The following is a 16,415-nucleotide window of genomic DNA, read 5'->3' as shown; positions in this document are numbered from 1 at the left end:
AAGGTCCGCGTCACTGCCTTCGATTTGTGTCAGTTTTCCCAGAACACAATCATATTTTTTCCTCATCTAAACTTTACTGTTCATCCCATTCCTACCTTCTGCGGCTCTGATTTTCCCTTTGGCTACATTTTGACTTAACATTTCTAATAACATTAATAATTATCATAATTATTTTTACTTGGTGAAAATGACTTGGATTTCATATTATGAGTGTGCGTGTGTGAAAACATGCGGACAAGTACAAAGAAACACCGAATCGAACTGAGATCATGGCAAGGATGTGTGCGTGTGGGTTCTCTCCACCATCAGAAGTTCATTTCCTGTGATGTGATACTGACATTAGGAAGTAATTAGACGCCGAGATGCCTGGGCTCTTCCTCATGCTTTCGTCGATGTCATAATTTCCGCATACTTACAACTCACTCCCTCTTGAAATTTCAAAGAACTTTTTTATGAGCAAGAGTTCAGACGAGCAACCGTTCCCGTGACAGACGTGTTAACCAGATTCGTGCCTCGCACGCATGGTCTATGGAACCTTTTATTCGAGGAACACAAAGAGAAATCTGAGATGATCGCGCATGCGTCGAGATATAGAAGCCTTGGTCAGTAAGCGTCCTTGTAGCCGTGGTGTGCTCAAGATGCTCCTTATTCCAGAGTCCTTGCCTTGATGCAACATTAAAAATATTAAGACACTAAAAACATGAAAGTACATAATTTCTTTTTGTATTTTCTTAGGATTACTTGATTACCGAAAGTACGTATGGAATACTAGGATTTTGCATTACATATAATTGATTTTATTCACCTACTTGCTGTAGTGGATATTAACTCACCAAATGTATTCATTGCATAAACGTTACACCGCAAAACAAAACAAAAAAAATACAGATTTAGTCATATTATACGAAAAGACTGAATTTATCAAGCAATGAATTAACGGCGCCAAAGATTGTTATTTAACAACGCCAGCTCCAACAATTAATTCAGTCAGTGCCATGGAAATTGTGAGATAAATTGCAACACCTTGCCGGAGGCTCATCTCGTCAAAGCTCAGACACCTTCCCTTTGGGAACCCGTCATTACTGTTGCACCCTCTTTCTCTGGCCGTTTCTGGTGCTGCTCGCGGACGCCTCCCCTTGTGCTGGCCTTTCCTGCTCCCTCTTCGTAATCAAGACTTTGCCAGAGAAGCAGCATCTCTGCTACCACAATTTATGACCTTCATAAAAGCGTGCATTTTAAGGCTCACTTTCTGACACAGTCGCCAGTTTCCTGGCACTTAAGGCGTCACCAAACCATACACGTTTTCTAACATTTGACCAGCGTTTCAAACACCGAATTTTTCCGCCCCCTTTAACGTTGTCACTCAAACACGTCTCTCCCGACACATTTTGCGGTGTCACACAAACGAACTCATTTTCTGATACATTTTACTATGCCATACAAGCATGCTTGCTTCCTGAAATCTGGTCTACTGCCACACAAGCACACGTTTCCTGGCACATTTTAGAGTGCCAAAATTTTTGACATTTTTGGTTTTAAATAGGCTTGCACATTTTCTAATACATCTTAACAATGTGATGCGTAAGTTTTCTGGCACCTTCTATGCAAACATTTTCTGCAACCTTTCAGTATCACATTTGTTCGAATGCTGTCGTCACCTTTTAAAGCAATTACAGCAAATGCTATTGGCAAACTTGACCCAAATTTGCTTAATTATTCCAGAGATGGCGCTCGTGTGACAGCCTCATGCATTAAGAAATAAATGAATTCATCTCACGCATGCGAAGCTCTTTATTACGCATTTCTGTAGTTCGGTCTGTATGACACCCTAGTTTCGGATGGAATGCCATCTGAATGGAAACACTTCCGACATGACTCATCACATTTAACACTGATGATGAAAGACATTTCGGAATCAAGTTTACCAGTTTTTACCTCCCGTAACCGTAAATGTTGCATTTTGACGAAGCATTCTCAGCGCGATTGACAAAGAAAGCCTTAACGCAATAGCAATAATAATAATAATAATAATAATAATAATAATAATAATAATAATAATAATAATAATAATAATAATAATAATAAATCACCATGGAGAAGCAAATCCACAATTATATGTACATATATTTAAAGAAAAATCTGTACAGATTTATCTTCACATATATGTACATGTACATATAACTGTGGATTTGTTTCTCCATTTGAAGACTCATGCCATTACGAGTATTTTTTTAATAATAATCATTTTGATTCTTATCATCATCATCAAAGTGCATGCGCACACATTCTTACGACGAAAAACTATAAAAGAGACAAGGCTCAAAGCGAACTGAAGTAAAAGTCTGATTAACAAAATCAAATAAGACTAAAAGACCTACAACAAATACGTATAAGCAAACGATCTTGAAATCGCCAAAGCATCAACGCCACACAGACAGGAGCTTATCCCTATGGCGTTGGTGGCCTGCAGCCTTCAGCGTCCCTGGTGAACTGGATTTCCTTGTTCAGCCAACACAAACATCCTTATTCTTTGCTTTGTCTTTGCTGCCTCGAGCCGTTAGTCCTCCCTGCTCAAGGACAGAGTATCATGAAAAGGAGGATGTGAGTGAGGATTATGCTGAAAGAGATCCTGCCTTTCAATTAGCAATGCATTTTCAAATATTTAAGTAGGCATAATTAACACACTATCTCTCTCTCTCTCTCTCTCTCTCATCAAGATCAGCAACAGATTACAGGATCATGATACGCATTTATGCTTAAATATTCTTCCAAACATAAACAGACATGCCTTATATATACAAGGGAGAAGGAAAGCAACTACTCATTATGTATATACATGTGTGTGTGTGTGTGTGCGTGTACACGAACATAAAGCCATCGCTTTTAACAGATGGGGTAAAAATAAAAAAAAAAGCAGTCGCGGCCACATTCGTTCCTTAACGGCCGATTCAAGGCTAAACCGTAAATGCTGAAATCTTCCACAACAATGTTAGTTTCTTACACCTGAACAGAAGGTATATACATTCATATACATATACATACAAATATATATATATATATATATATATATATATATATATATATATATATATATATATATATATATATATATATATATATATATATATATATATAATATAATTATCTCTCAACTAAGATATCCCTTGGGACCTTTTTACATCATATCTAATAAAGGTTTTGTTTGGGAACTGTGATCATCATTAATTATTTCCAATCCCTCTTCGGTTAAGGTATGCAATACCGTGGCCCTTTTGTGTTAATGGATTCCTGCAATTCTTGAGGTAACAAAAAAAAATTCATTTCTTTTTTATAAGACCGGTGTTGGTGGAAGGAGGTTTGGTGCAGAGCCAGATCAGGCCTTTGAGGTGACCTTGGAAGTCATTTATTTTGGGGAGGTGGGGCTAATTTGGGTGTTCTATTTAACCTTCTGGGTTGCTTTACATTAAAGCACATCTGAGTATTCATTTTGCTACATATGCAGATATTTTGCATATATTACATACACTTATAAAAGTAATGGCCGTTAATTGAAATCCACCAGCAGTAAAATTAACATTTTGGCTTGAACTTTTTTTTACTATATGAACTGAAACTTTATGACACCATCGCAGTAATTTGTTTGTCTTACTGAATCTACGTAATTCTGACAAGATTGGTAATTTTTGCCTTAACGAAATAACTGTAATTATGTTTAGTCCCGCGAAGGATTGCGCATTGCAAAATCCAAATCGAATGTCTTCTACATTATTTTCGAAGACCTATTCATTCAGTTGTATTTTGAAAGTGCTCTTGGGGTAAGAAGATAATTTTATAGTGCAGAATAAGCCAGACGAATGTAACAAAAGCAAATTAAAAATAATTGGCACACGAATTCATTTAACTGTCTACAGCCACAGACTGGAACATAAATTCACTAGGTGTCAACTCTTGATATTGTTCCTTTTTGGTGTCCCGCCTCCTTTGCCACCGCGATAACTTCCAAGTTCCTTTCGGCAGATATGCTAGTTCTGTTACGAACAATCCGGCAAGATACAGTAACTATTATTACTTGATTCGGCAGTTATGATACTGAGTCTATAATATGGCTTACTAGCATCGTGATTTCCATACAATGGCTGCTTGCGAAACAATTGTGCAAATTTGGCCTTGCCAGTTTTCCAGCATTAAAGTAATATAACAAGAATGCAAGCGGATGTAAGCCTTTTGTTTAGCTATCCTCATAAAGTTTAATTTTTTGCATGGATTAAAAAACTGATTTCCCTTTACTTGTTTTCAATCATTAACCGAATATGGCTCTGATTTTTTTTCCTAAGAAACCTTGTTATGTGATGTGTTAGATCCTTCTCATTTTCATCCCTGGGGAAAGGGCGACTCGTCTGGTGGAATACCTTCACAGATGTCTGTACTGTCTCATTTTCTTCCTGCGCTGACGTTGGGATCATGTTCATTCTAGATACATTTAACTCGACCAACTCACTTTAGCACTCATACGCACATAAATTTGACGAGATTTGCTCATTATCAAAAGACCCAGCTTCGATTCCCGGGCGAAGCAAACCCATACCGACAATTTCCGGCAAACCAAACTGTGCCTATGACCTGGTAGATAGTTGATCGGGGTTTGCAGCCGTGGTGGATAAAAGCACTTGGGATATCAATGACTTCGGGAATTACACCCCTCTAAGAAAAAAAGAAGTTTGGTTTATATATATATATATATATATATATATATAATATATATATATATATATATATATATATAGAGAGAGAGAGAGAGAGAGAGAGAGAGAGAGAGAGAGAGAGAGAGAGAGAGAGCAGTGTGTAGGAACTGCAATAGGTTATAAATGAATATTATGAAAAATGTGAAACCTAAACCAACCTTAGGAAGAAAGCAATCTTTTGCCCGCGTATTGACAATCATCTTTCCTGACACATTTCAACATCCTGAAAAAGCTGAGAGAAGACGAAAATAGGACTCACGAACGCTATCGACGCTTATCTTTCGCCGAAACGTTCGACCAAAGACGACGCCGACCGACCGACCCAGCAACCCGACAAGCACGCGGGAAGATCCGGTTACTTAAAATAGCTCCGCCCAGTTCGAGATATAAATGTTGACGTCGGAAGAAGCCGATAATGAATAAAAATGACGCCTTTTCGGCATCTTAAGGAGCCACCTTTTGATCTTTCCGACGTCAGAGCACTGCAGGGGTTATGTTCGCATTCATCTTATGCCGGTCACGATGCATTTGATGTTATGGTAGCCATGGATACCGAGCAAATTATTTCATAATGTTTATGGTTTAATTTTTTTTAAGATCTTCACGATGAAACTACTGTTGTATCGGTTCTTTTGCAAATAATGTTACTGGGGTTATGATGAAACTAGCGTTATAGTAGTTACTGCCCAATCAATATCGTAGAAATTAAGCTGCCATTCATAGTACAGTATTTATTAGACAATAACTGTCATATCAATTACCATACAATTAATGTTATAGTGGTTATGAATCAACTAGTGTTATTTTAAATGTAGAAAAAATAAGTGCTGCTCAGCAATCAGTGAATCTTTTCATTGCGAAAACAGTTAGACTAAAATATACCTTTCAAGTAAATTCACAGTGTATACGCTATGGGCAGCAAGTTTTTATGAAAGCACGTCCAACACTGGTATAACTTTTTACATGTAACACTAAAACACAAGCAAACGCTCTTCTGGGTATACACAAATATATATAACGCACACAATATATACATACATACACACACATATACATACATACACACATATATATATATATATATATATATATATATATATATATATATATATATATATATATATCTCCATATCTAACACAAATTCTGTACATAATTCAAAAATATCTGAAAAAGTGTTATATATATATATATATATATATATATATATATATATATATATATATATATATATATATATATATATATATATATATATTATATATACTGTATATACTTTCTTTCACTGAATCTCCAAATCCTCTCCCTCTCTCCTTGTATCTTTCCACGTCTGTTTTGCTTGCGATCTAATATTTTTCTCTCTCTCTCTCTCTCTCTCTCTCTCTCTCTCTGGCTATCTGTAATTGCATATTTCAGTTTTTTTTTTTTTAATGGTGGATCAGTTCAATGCTCGTCTTTTTCTCTTTCCCTCTCTCTTATTTATTAAACACAAAGCGAGTTCAATATTCACGCTTCCTTTAATTCTGTAGGTTTCCAATTCCTACTCCCAACCTTCCCTCTCTCTCTCTCCCCCCCTTATTTGACTTCCAATTTCATGTTTCTCCCTCTTTCCCTAAGTTATCAAATTTCAGTTCATACTCTCTCTCTCTCTCTCTCTCTCTCTCTCTCTCTCTCTCTCTCTTTTCCCCTTTTCCCCAGCACAAACAAAGACTCAACTTATGCCCAGCACTCTCACAGGAGTAACACATAAATACCCTGACAAGAAGTCGAACTTTCACCGGCCGTCGGTCGCTCGCTTTCCTTATATGGAAAGCGGTGTTCTGTGGGAGTGGGGGTATGGCGGAGGGGTGAGGGGGTTGGAGGGCGTTCTTCCAAGAGGAGGGGTGTTACGGAGGGTGCATTCACCCCCTAAATATGTCCAGCCTTAATGTTATTTCGACTTTTAAAAGGAGTTAACGTCTTCCTTTCCTAACGTTGAAAAATCGCCAGGCAGGAGATACAAGCAAAGAGGAAGAGCTGGAGACTGGGAAAGTGAGCGGGGGAGGGAGGGGGGTGATAATGATGGAGATGAGGATGCTGCTGCTGCTGATCGTGTGGATGGAGGCAAAGACATAGAAGGAACTTGTATATTAATGAAGTGGGTGGAGAAATGACGATAATGATAAGCGAGTTTTAAAGTTTTGTGACGAACCGACATTATGATGATGATCGTGATAAAGACTACCATGAAGCAGATCTCCGAGAACTTTGAAAAGCGTCGATTTAATTATCAGGCTTATGGATATGAGCTGATGTCATTCTGATCTTGAAGTAAACAATAACGTTGATTGTAAATTAATATTCTTTAAAAGTGATATAACTGCTTTATACTGAGGTACCCATGATGACGGAAATTTGTGAAAATGCTGGCTTCCTGAGGAAAGGAAAGCCTACTCACATGACAAAATATAACAACAGTAATAATGGGCTAGACAGGGGAATAGTCCATCGCAACAACGAGAAACCACAGCATTTGGAATTTATAATCAATGTAATAGTTATTTATTAATTAAGCACGTTACAATTTCGGAAATTCCCATGTTTATATTGTTGTTCTTTACATATTACATATACTTTCCATCTTGACAACTTACCCGTCTCCAAAAGTGATCAAGTACTCGTATTTTTTTCATGAAAGCAAAACAATTTCGTCTCTCCAAGAGTAGAGTGAATAAGTCCTGAAAAAAGTTATTTACTCCTTAGAGACTACGGTAAAAAATGGAAATCTTGTGTTATTTATTGTTTTATTTATTTTATGTGCACTGAACGGGCAGTGAATGCCGTGTTAGTAATAAATGTCAGAGGATAATTAACGACTCAACAGTCACTATTAATTATCATTATTCATAATGAGCAAACATGAAAAGAGAGAAAACTGGCCCCAGGGAAGAGGTATAAATAGGAAAACAGACGGGAATAACTAACAAAGAAAAACACACCAGAAATCAATGGAAGTACTTACAGAGGGTTCAGAGTAAAACAACACAACGTCCAGTCACAATCATACTCAAACTGCTGAATCTTGGATGATACACTGTGCAGTAATTTTCCCCAACATTGCAGTTTCAAGCACGTGAACATATAAACCGGACGCCAAACCCCTAAACACACTGCCATTCGTCCCTACCTTGTACGTATTCTTATGCTTCCTGGGCATTAAGTGTAAAGCCCCTCCTTTCCAATACCTCTTTCAAACACTTTATCAATTTCAAGATCTTACTCTCCTGCTTCCCCACAACACTTCGGAATCTTAAACTTTTTCCACCAATTATCATAATCTGTTCTTTCCACACGACCAAACCATCTCTAAATACTCTGACCTATCATTTCACATACGCTAACCTATTTACTCCTTCTACATATTGTCACATTTCTCACCCTATCAATTCTCCCTGTGCCGCAAATAATTAACAAAAAGTTCATCTCAAAAGCTTCAACCAATTTTCTTTTATTTGCTGTCAACATATACATTTCCCTTCCAAGAGGGAGTGTTCGTTCAACAGTCCTTTCATACATTCCTACTTCGGCTTTCATAGACATCTCAAGTCTTTTCTCAGTCGTTTTAACACATCCTGCCGTCTTTCTTACTTCATTTTTTGTCTCACCTCTTCTCTCATCCTGGCACCATCCACTATATTTACTCCCAATTATACGAATCAGCCACTTCCATTCTTCCACCAACATTCACTGCTTAATCTTCCTGTTTCCTTTTACTATCTTAACCTTACTTTTGCTCACGTTTTCTTTTAGTTTGCTTCTCTGCAAATACTTTCAAACTCTTACAAGTTTCAATCTTCTCACACACCAGTTTCATAAGAAAAAAAAAAGAAGAAAAAAAAAACCGAAACTATACACCTTCATTCTTTGTCTAAACGCACACTGTTTTTCCACTACTATTCTTTGTTCTCTCTTTTTATTTTCTCAAGATCCTGCCATAAACTTTCCCAGGTATACTAAGTAACAATATGCCCCTATAATTCTTACAGTCACTTTTATCTCCCACAATTTTATACAATAGAACTTTTATTCCTTTAAGCCAACCCTTCAGAACCTTTCTCTCATCCAGATACTCCTTATAAACTCTGGCCAGCAACTCAATCGCATTATCACCACCAAACTACAGCAACTCGGTACGAATCCCATTGACTCCTGGTGTCTCCCACCCTTCAACCTCTCAAGTAGCCTACCCGTTCTTACTTTCTTGATGGTCACATCCACAAGCATTCTCAATATTACAGTAACCATTCACACTTTCGTTATTCAGCGCTCTTCCTCTCTCTGATCATCCACATTCAACAAATCTGCAAAATAATCACTCATCTACCCAGGACTGCATTCACTTCATGAAGCTTCTCTCCAATTGCATCGTTTATTCTGATATTCATTTGTTCCTTGAAGAACAACTTTTTCATTTCCTTCACGTCATTGTTAACCTTCTTCCCTCTAGGTAAACTGCAATTAAAATCACCATTAAAAACAGACACCCAATTTGGATGCTGCAACTTCCTGAAAACCCAAGTCACCTGTAATGTAAAATGTTAAAAAAATAAATAAATAAATAAAAAATTCTTGCTTATTCTGAGAAATCAAGCTGATTTGTCCTACGTTTCTTCCAGCTGTGAAAAACATACCTGTGAGCGGAACTTGGTAATAAAACAGTTGATAATCTAGATTATTACTACTTTGATTAATACTCTCGATTATTATTAATAATATAATAGTGTACAAATACTGTTAAGAATGAAGGTAATATAAGGGAGGGTCGACAAGAAAAGTCCCACTCCTGGTATATTTGCGTTGTGCCCCAAAGCTTGAACATATCTAAGAGTCAGTTGTGAGGGAGGCTCAGGGCAGGGCGACAGCAACTCTAACCAAGGAACTCATTTTCCATGGACCCTCTTGTCACACCCCCACACACAAAACCAGTTTTCTAATCATTCATAACCATTACTTCCTGAATTTATAATTCTGTTCCCAGGCTTTTTTGGGATCCTGCCCCTTTCTCTGTGCTTCCAAGTCGTTTCAACATCATGTAAGACGAGGTCTACAAATATATCTTTCTTCCAGTGACAGTTTGATCTCAGTCTCTCGGCTACAACATTATTATTATTATTATTATTATTATTATTATTATTATTTTTACACACATTATACAACTAGGAATATCCTAAATATCAAGGAGAAAACACAATTAGGCGATCTTGATGATAATGACGATGAAGAGGAAGAGAGAATCAGATGACGACAAAGAGGAGAGGAGAGGAGGAGGAGGAGGAGGAGAAAATCACTAGAGGATGTGATAACGAGGATGAGGTAGGAGGTTTGAGAGGATATAATGACGACAATGAAGACCAGGACCAGAAGTGAATACGACAGGATGAGGAAAAGATGACAGTGCTCGTCACCATCATAAAATGAAGAGAGGAAAAGATAGTTAACTTCTGTATCATCTATTTAAACTTGATCTCTATTTTCCAATAAAACAAGAACATTAAATCGCTACTCACCATTTACAAGGCCGTGAAATTGTGATGAGGTTGTCCCCTAATCTCCTTTGAAGTGAAAATCCTGTAAGAAAAGGAACAATCGTCAGCTTTCCCAAGTAGGGGATTGTCATGATGGTGCGAAGGTAAATATAGGGCAGCAAGGACGAAGAACTATTTAAGAATGAATACATCATCAATATATCATTATCTTAAGTTGCTGTACCTGGTTGTTGATAGACTGTTTTGGGTTGCAGCTGGGGCGTGAGAGAGAGAGAGAGAGAGAGAGAGAGAGAGAGAGAGAGAGAGAGAGAGAGTTATAACATCAGATCTCCTTCAAAATGCATACTAACTCATAACGAAAGGGCTTCGAGACGGTAATCCTTGCTCTACAAGGATAAATATAGTCAGAGGCAATGGTGTCTGTCTATCTATCTCAAACATGAACAAAAATACAAGAAAAATATTAGCAGAAGACAATCTGTACTTGGTTAAAAATGAATCCACCCCATTATGATAAAAAGCTGACCTCTCCATTATATATTCCTCAGAATCTCTCCTACTAACGGCCATCTCCCGACCCCACATTCCCATCTCTTTCTCTCAACGTGATACACTTCTCTTTCCATCTCACTTGGCCCATCACTGTCCTACTTTCCCGACCGCAACGGTAAAAATGACTTTCCCTTCCTACCATTCATCCCCTCCCTGCTGAGTCTGCGTCCAAAAAAAAAAAAAAAAAAAAAAAAAAAAAAAAAAAAAAAAAAAAAACCGAGAGGTTTGCTCCATATAAATATTTTGCTAATGTAGTGCAAGTTAGCGAGGTAACTGATCGTTAAATACGCAAAAATTTAGTTCAGAAGACAATGATGACCAGAATCAGAATTATATAAATGTGATGTGATGCTCAGGTTCAAGAGGTGTCACATTTCATCTCTTAAGAGAAAAGACACAACCAAATCACTACAAAATCATTCAATATGCAAGCTCATCTCGCTAACCATTCATTCACTCGTATATTTAGTTGCCTGATAATTCACTGATTATAAACAATGTAACGGGATCAAACCTCACTCAGTTCTAAATAGCGCATGTCATTGATAAAACTTTCCTAAAATGCTCCTTGTTGTTCGTGATATGTTCGTTGTCTTGTTATTTCTTCATACAAGTCTTTAACTGTTAATTAATAATAAATCCGCAAAAATCGGAGCAAATACTGATCATTCCAAGCTTTGGTTATAGAACACCTGGGACAGAAACTGTCCGAAACCACAGAACAGATCACATTTCTTTCTCTCTCTCTCTCTCTCTCTCTCTCTCTCTCTCTCTCTCTCTCTCTCTCTCTCTTAAGATGGCAGATTTGTAGTTTATTCACGCTGCGGTGTAATAACTCTACTTTAATGCGCCTTACTGCTAAACCATCAAAGAAAACTTCTAGTTAAAAGTAAACGTATCTTTGCACATGCTCGCATATGTGCACATACACATTTGAAAGCAAATACAGGTACTCAAAGTGTGTATGTGTATATGAATATGTATACACATAAATTATATATTACATATATATATATACATACATATATATATATATATATATATATATATATATATATATATATATATATATATATACATACATGCATAATAAAGAGAGAGAGGGAATCCTAGTCCAATTTCCAAATAAGCATTACATCTCACTGTGGTTTTCTTGGTCTAAGCAGCGAGTTCCGGGGGCTACCTCACCCCAAAATATTTGATGAGAACCGATAAGTTACCATTCAGTTAGTGCCACAAAAAAAAAAAAAACTTTCCTGAATGCATATATCACTGGTCAAACTACAAGCAAAAACTGAACAACGTTGGATCTGGGTTTGGTCATAACTCGGAAAAGATGAGCATCAAGGAATGCCAGACACTTGGCACACAAGCCCCTTGTACGCTTGTATGGCGGGGGGGGGGGTTTGCTTAGCAACTTCATTCTAAATTACTATTTAAAATCGTACGAATAGCAAATATTGAAGCCATGCTACCAAGGGTAAGCCTTCACCACAGAGATGAACTTAGCACCACAAATTGAAGAACTTAGATATTCTAGTTGGAGAATCTAGAACCCAAGGTGCAGAACACAAATTCTCATGTTGGGGAACCTAGAACTTCGCTAAGAGAACTCAGTACATCCCATTGGAGAAACTAAATCCTCAAGTTGGAGAACACAGAGTCGAACTGAGGAGCTTAAATTTTCTGATTGGAGAACCTAAATTCTCATTTTGGAAAACCTAGAACCTCGAGTTCGAGAACCTAAATCCTCGAGTTGAAAACTTAAGAGCCGTAAGTTGAAGAACACTGACCTTTTAAGAGCAGAACCTAAATCCTCGATTTGGGACACCAGGAGTTGAAAAACTCGAGTTGGAGAACATAGAACCTCAAAGAGCAGAACCTAATTCTTCCAGTTGAAGAACCTAAAGCCTCGATTTCAAAAGCCTGCCACCCTTGGTTGAAATCAGACTGGAGAAAATAAAACCTTCAGTTGGAGAACCTACTATCTGAATAACTTAAATCCTCTAGTTACAGAGTTTAAAACTCAATTTGTAGAGCCTAGAACCTGAAGTTGGAAAACCTAAATCCTAGTTTGAAAACTTAGTACCTCAAGTTGGAAAATATAGAACCTAGAGTCAGAACCTAGAACCTCCAGATGGAGACCCTAAATCCTAGATTTGGAAAACCTGACACTTGAATTAGTGAGCCTGTAGTTATTGAAAAGATGCACTTCCTTCAACAATAGGAAGACACCTAATGCTGTGAATGTTTTAAGCTCAAAGCTTCCAAACACCTGTTTGACAAAGACTGAAAGGGTATATATGTTACAGGGAATATTAGGAACACTTGATTCCCGAGGACTAGCACTAAAAATGGCGAAGCAGAGATTCATCTACACTGTTTCACCGTGTTTAGTACTAGCACCTGGGAGGTCAAATGCGAATTGGTCATTTCACAGATTCCCTAGAAATTTTGTGAAATCCCTGAATTTCACATATTCCCCGTAACACACACAATATATATATATATATATATATATATATATATATATATATATATATATATGTGTGTGTGTGTGTGTGTGTGTGTGTGTGTGTGTGTGTGAATATAAACTCCGCAATGCCCCAGGGATAAAAGGCTGGACGATGAAGAATCTGTGAAATGCAACTACTAGAACTTAAGTAACCCTTCAGGAACTGCATCGGTATGCAGCACCTAAACCTATATGAAGACGGAAAATCTTCTCTAACGAAGCCCATGCAACTTAATAATAATAATAATAATAATAATAATAATAATAATAATAATAATAATAATAATAATAATATTATTATCATTATTATTATTATTATTATTATGAAAATAAGGCAATCTGTCGTTGACCGGATCGGCAATCTTTCATGAAATATGGACCAGAGATGGAGTAAATGGCAAAAATATTAATCTTCCAATAAGAGATGACAAGAAGGGCATAAAAAAATTACATATTTCACGCTAACAAAGATAAGAGACAATGCATTTCTAAGGCCGGGTATTCACGATTAGGTTTACCTGTCAGTTCACCCACGACCGTTCGACGGATGAGCGTCCACATTTAAAGAGAACTGTCTGTCGGACTGTCAACTTTGTGGTGGCAACACTAATTGGCACCGATGGAAACTCCGCTGGCTTTGGAGGAGGTGGAGAAATATAGACTAGTTGCTGCGGCAATTCACTTAATAATAGGAAAGAACAAAGAGGTGTAAAAGACTTATCGCCTATTAGGAAGAAATGTCTACTCTTATGCAATGTTGATGACTAAGTTTAAATTAGAACTGAGGGTTGGTTCAGTTATTTATGAAATGGACCGTGAAGGCTACTTTCACTAGCAACACCTTTCATAAAAAGGCAAGACACTGGCCTAGTCCTATACCAAATTGTATTTATCACATGGAAATATTTATTTTTATTAAATGATTTGGACTCACAACAGTCTACAATTAATGCCGCAAGGTCTAGCAATGAAAAGAATTTAGCCTATACATAGTTTATTCATATTCTGGTCCGAGCGGCTGAGATCCTTCCCAGGCGAAATCCAGTGGCGAACTCTCAAAAATCGTTGCTTACCCGTCCACACATGCGATCACCTGTTAGTCGATAGGAAGAACTTTGGGTAATTCCATCAGTTCATCCGTGCTGGCGAATGGACTGACTCCACCGACAAACTGCCATCTATACGTAAGTTTTAACGCCAGATTTGATGAACTGACAGGTGGACTGACAGGTATCCCTGTGTGAATACCCGGCCCAAGGCTTACAATTTGGTATCCCTGAGTTCTAAAATCTTATATTGGAGGACAATATTAGATTAAGCTTTGCAACAGTCGATGGTCTTCAAGCCGTCTTAAAAAACATATACATACATACATACACACACACAAACATATACATACATACATATATATATATATATATATATATATATATATATATATATATATATATATATATATATATATGCATAAGTAAACTTTTTGCTAAAATTTCTAGTTAGACAGGAAATTCCTTGTGCCAGTTATTCACAGTCAGGCTTACCTGTCAGTTCACCTGTGATCGTAGTTCTTCATTGGATGGGTCGATATCGTACTCGCCTAGCACTCTCCTAGGCACACGTTCGATTCTCCGGCTGGCCAGTGAAGAATTAAGAGGAATTTATTTCTGGTGTTAGAAATTCATTTCTCGGTATAATGTGGTTCGGATTCCACAATAAGCTGTAGGTCCCATTGCTAGGTAACCAATTGGTTCTTAGCCACGTAAAATAAGTCTAATCCTTTGGGCCAGCCCTAGGAGAGCTGTTAATCAGCTCAGTGGTCTGGTTAAACTAAGGTACAATTAACTTAACCCGCGATCGTCCGACGGATGAGGGTCCACATTTAGAGTAGAATTGTCAGTCAGACCGTCAACACGAGGTCATCGCTCTCAGTGCTCGCCTGACCTTCATCGTGGCAACATTATATGGCAGCGTAACAGAGTATGGTCTAAACATTGCCTATTAAAGAGAGATGTCTACTCTCATACAATATTAATGAATAAGATTAAATTAGAACTGGGGGTTGGTTCAGTTATTCATGAACTGGACCGTGAAGCCTACTTTCACTAGTAACACCTTTCATAAAAAGGCAGGACACTGGCCTAGGCCTATACCAAATTGTCTATCACATGGGATTTTTTTTTATACCAAATTGTCTATCACATGGAAATATTTTTTTTATTTTTTATCATAAGATTTGGACTCACAATGGTCTACAAATAGTGCCGCAAGGTCTAACAATGAAATGAATTAGGTTTAAACATAGTTTATTTATATTCTGGTCCGAGCGGCTGAGATCCTTCCCAGGCGAAATCTGGCGGCGAACTGTCATAAAATTGTTGCTTACCCGTCCACACGTGATCACCTGTTGGTCGGTCGGAAGCCTTTAGGTAACTTAAATACCTTCAGTTCATCCGTTCTGATGAATGGACTGTCTCCACCCAAAGACTGCCGTCCACACAAGTTTTAACGACAGTTTCGATGAACTGACAGGTAAACCTGATCGTGAATACCCAGCCTTAATATGGCTTTCCCGGACAGACCGTCAGGCTGGCAAAATCGAATCACTGAACCAAGAGCCCATGAAATTGAAATCTAAAAACCCCAAACCCTTAGCTAAAAAATAAAAAATAAAAAAAACTCTGGTCTGGAAAGCAACCAAAAGAAACCATAAGAACAAATCTATTGAAAATTTCAGGAAAACAGGACCTTCAATGACAGAGAGAAAAATTACAAACGTCTATCGGAAAATATTGGATGAGGAAAAAAAAAACTTATATGAACGTGACTGGTCGCGTGAACAATCTACTGGAGGTCGAACGCTATGAATAGTTAACTATCGAATATTGGACGACAATATTCGTACAGGGAATCGTAAAAGACTTAGGGGATCCATGAACAAGTTCTTTACTGTATTAAAAAAATCTATGAAAAATTTGAAAAATACCGTGCAATACAAAATGTGTACAATATACTGAGCATGACTGATAAAAACCAAGGCTATTCTACAGTCATTCGAAACCTTGAAAACAGCTGCCAAAATAGAT

General features: G+C 37.4%; 1 long non-coding RNA gene across 3 annotated transcripts in view; it reads right to left on the bottom strand.

Moving 5' to 3' along the window:
- The window catches only part of LOC136840283 (uncharacterized), a 273,057-nt gene that overhangs the window by 38,397 nt on the left and 218,245 nt on the right, over positions 1-16,415 (bottom strand). For all 3 annotated transcript variants that reach the window (XR_010853572.1, XR_010853573.1, XR_010853574.1), the window contains exon 4: positions 10,287-10,347. This is a non-coding gene — a long non-coding RNA (uncharacterized lncRNA). The remainder of the gene's footprint in view (positions 1-10,286; positions 10,348-16,415) is intronic.

The sequence above is a fragment of the Macrobrachium rosenbergii genome, chromosome 7 (assembly GCF_040412425.1).
Source record: "Macrobrachium rosenbergii isolate ZJJX-2024 chromosome 7, ASM4041242v1, whole genome shotgun sequence".
Taxonomy (NCBI): domain Eukaryota; kingdom Metazoa; phylum Arthropoda; class Malacostraca; order Decapoda; family Palaemonidae; genus Macrobrachium; species Macrobrachium rosenbergii.
This window is presented reverse-complemented; position numbering and strand designations above follow the sequence as displayed.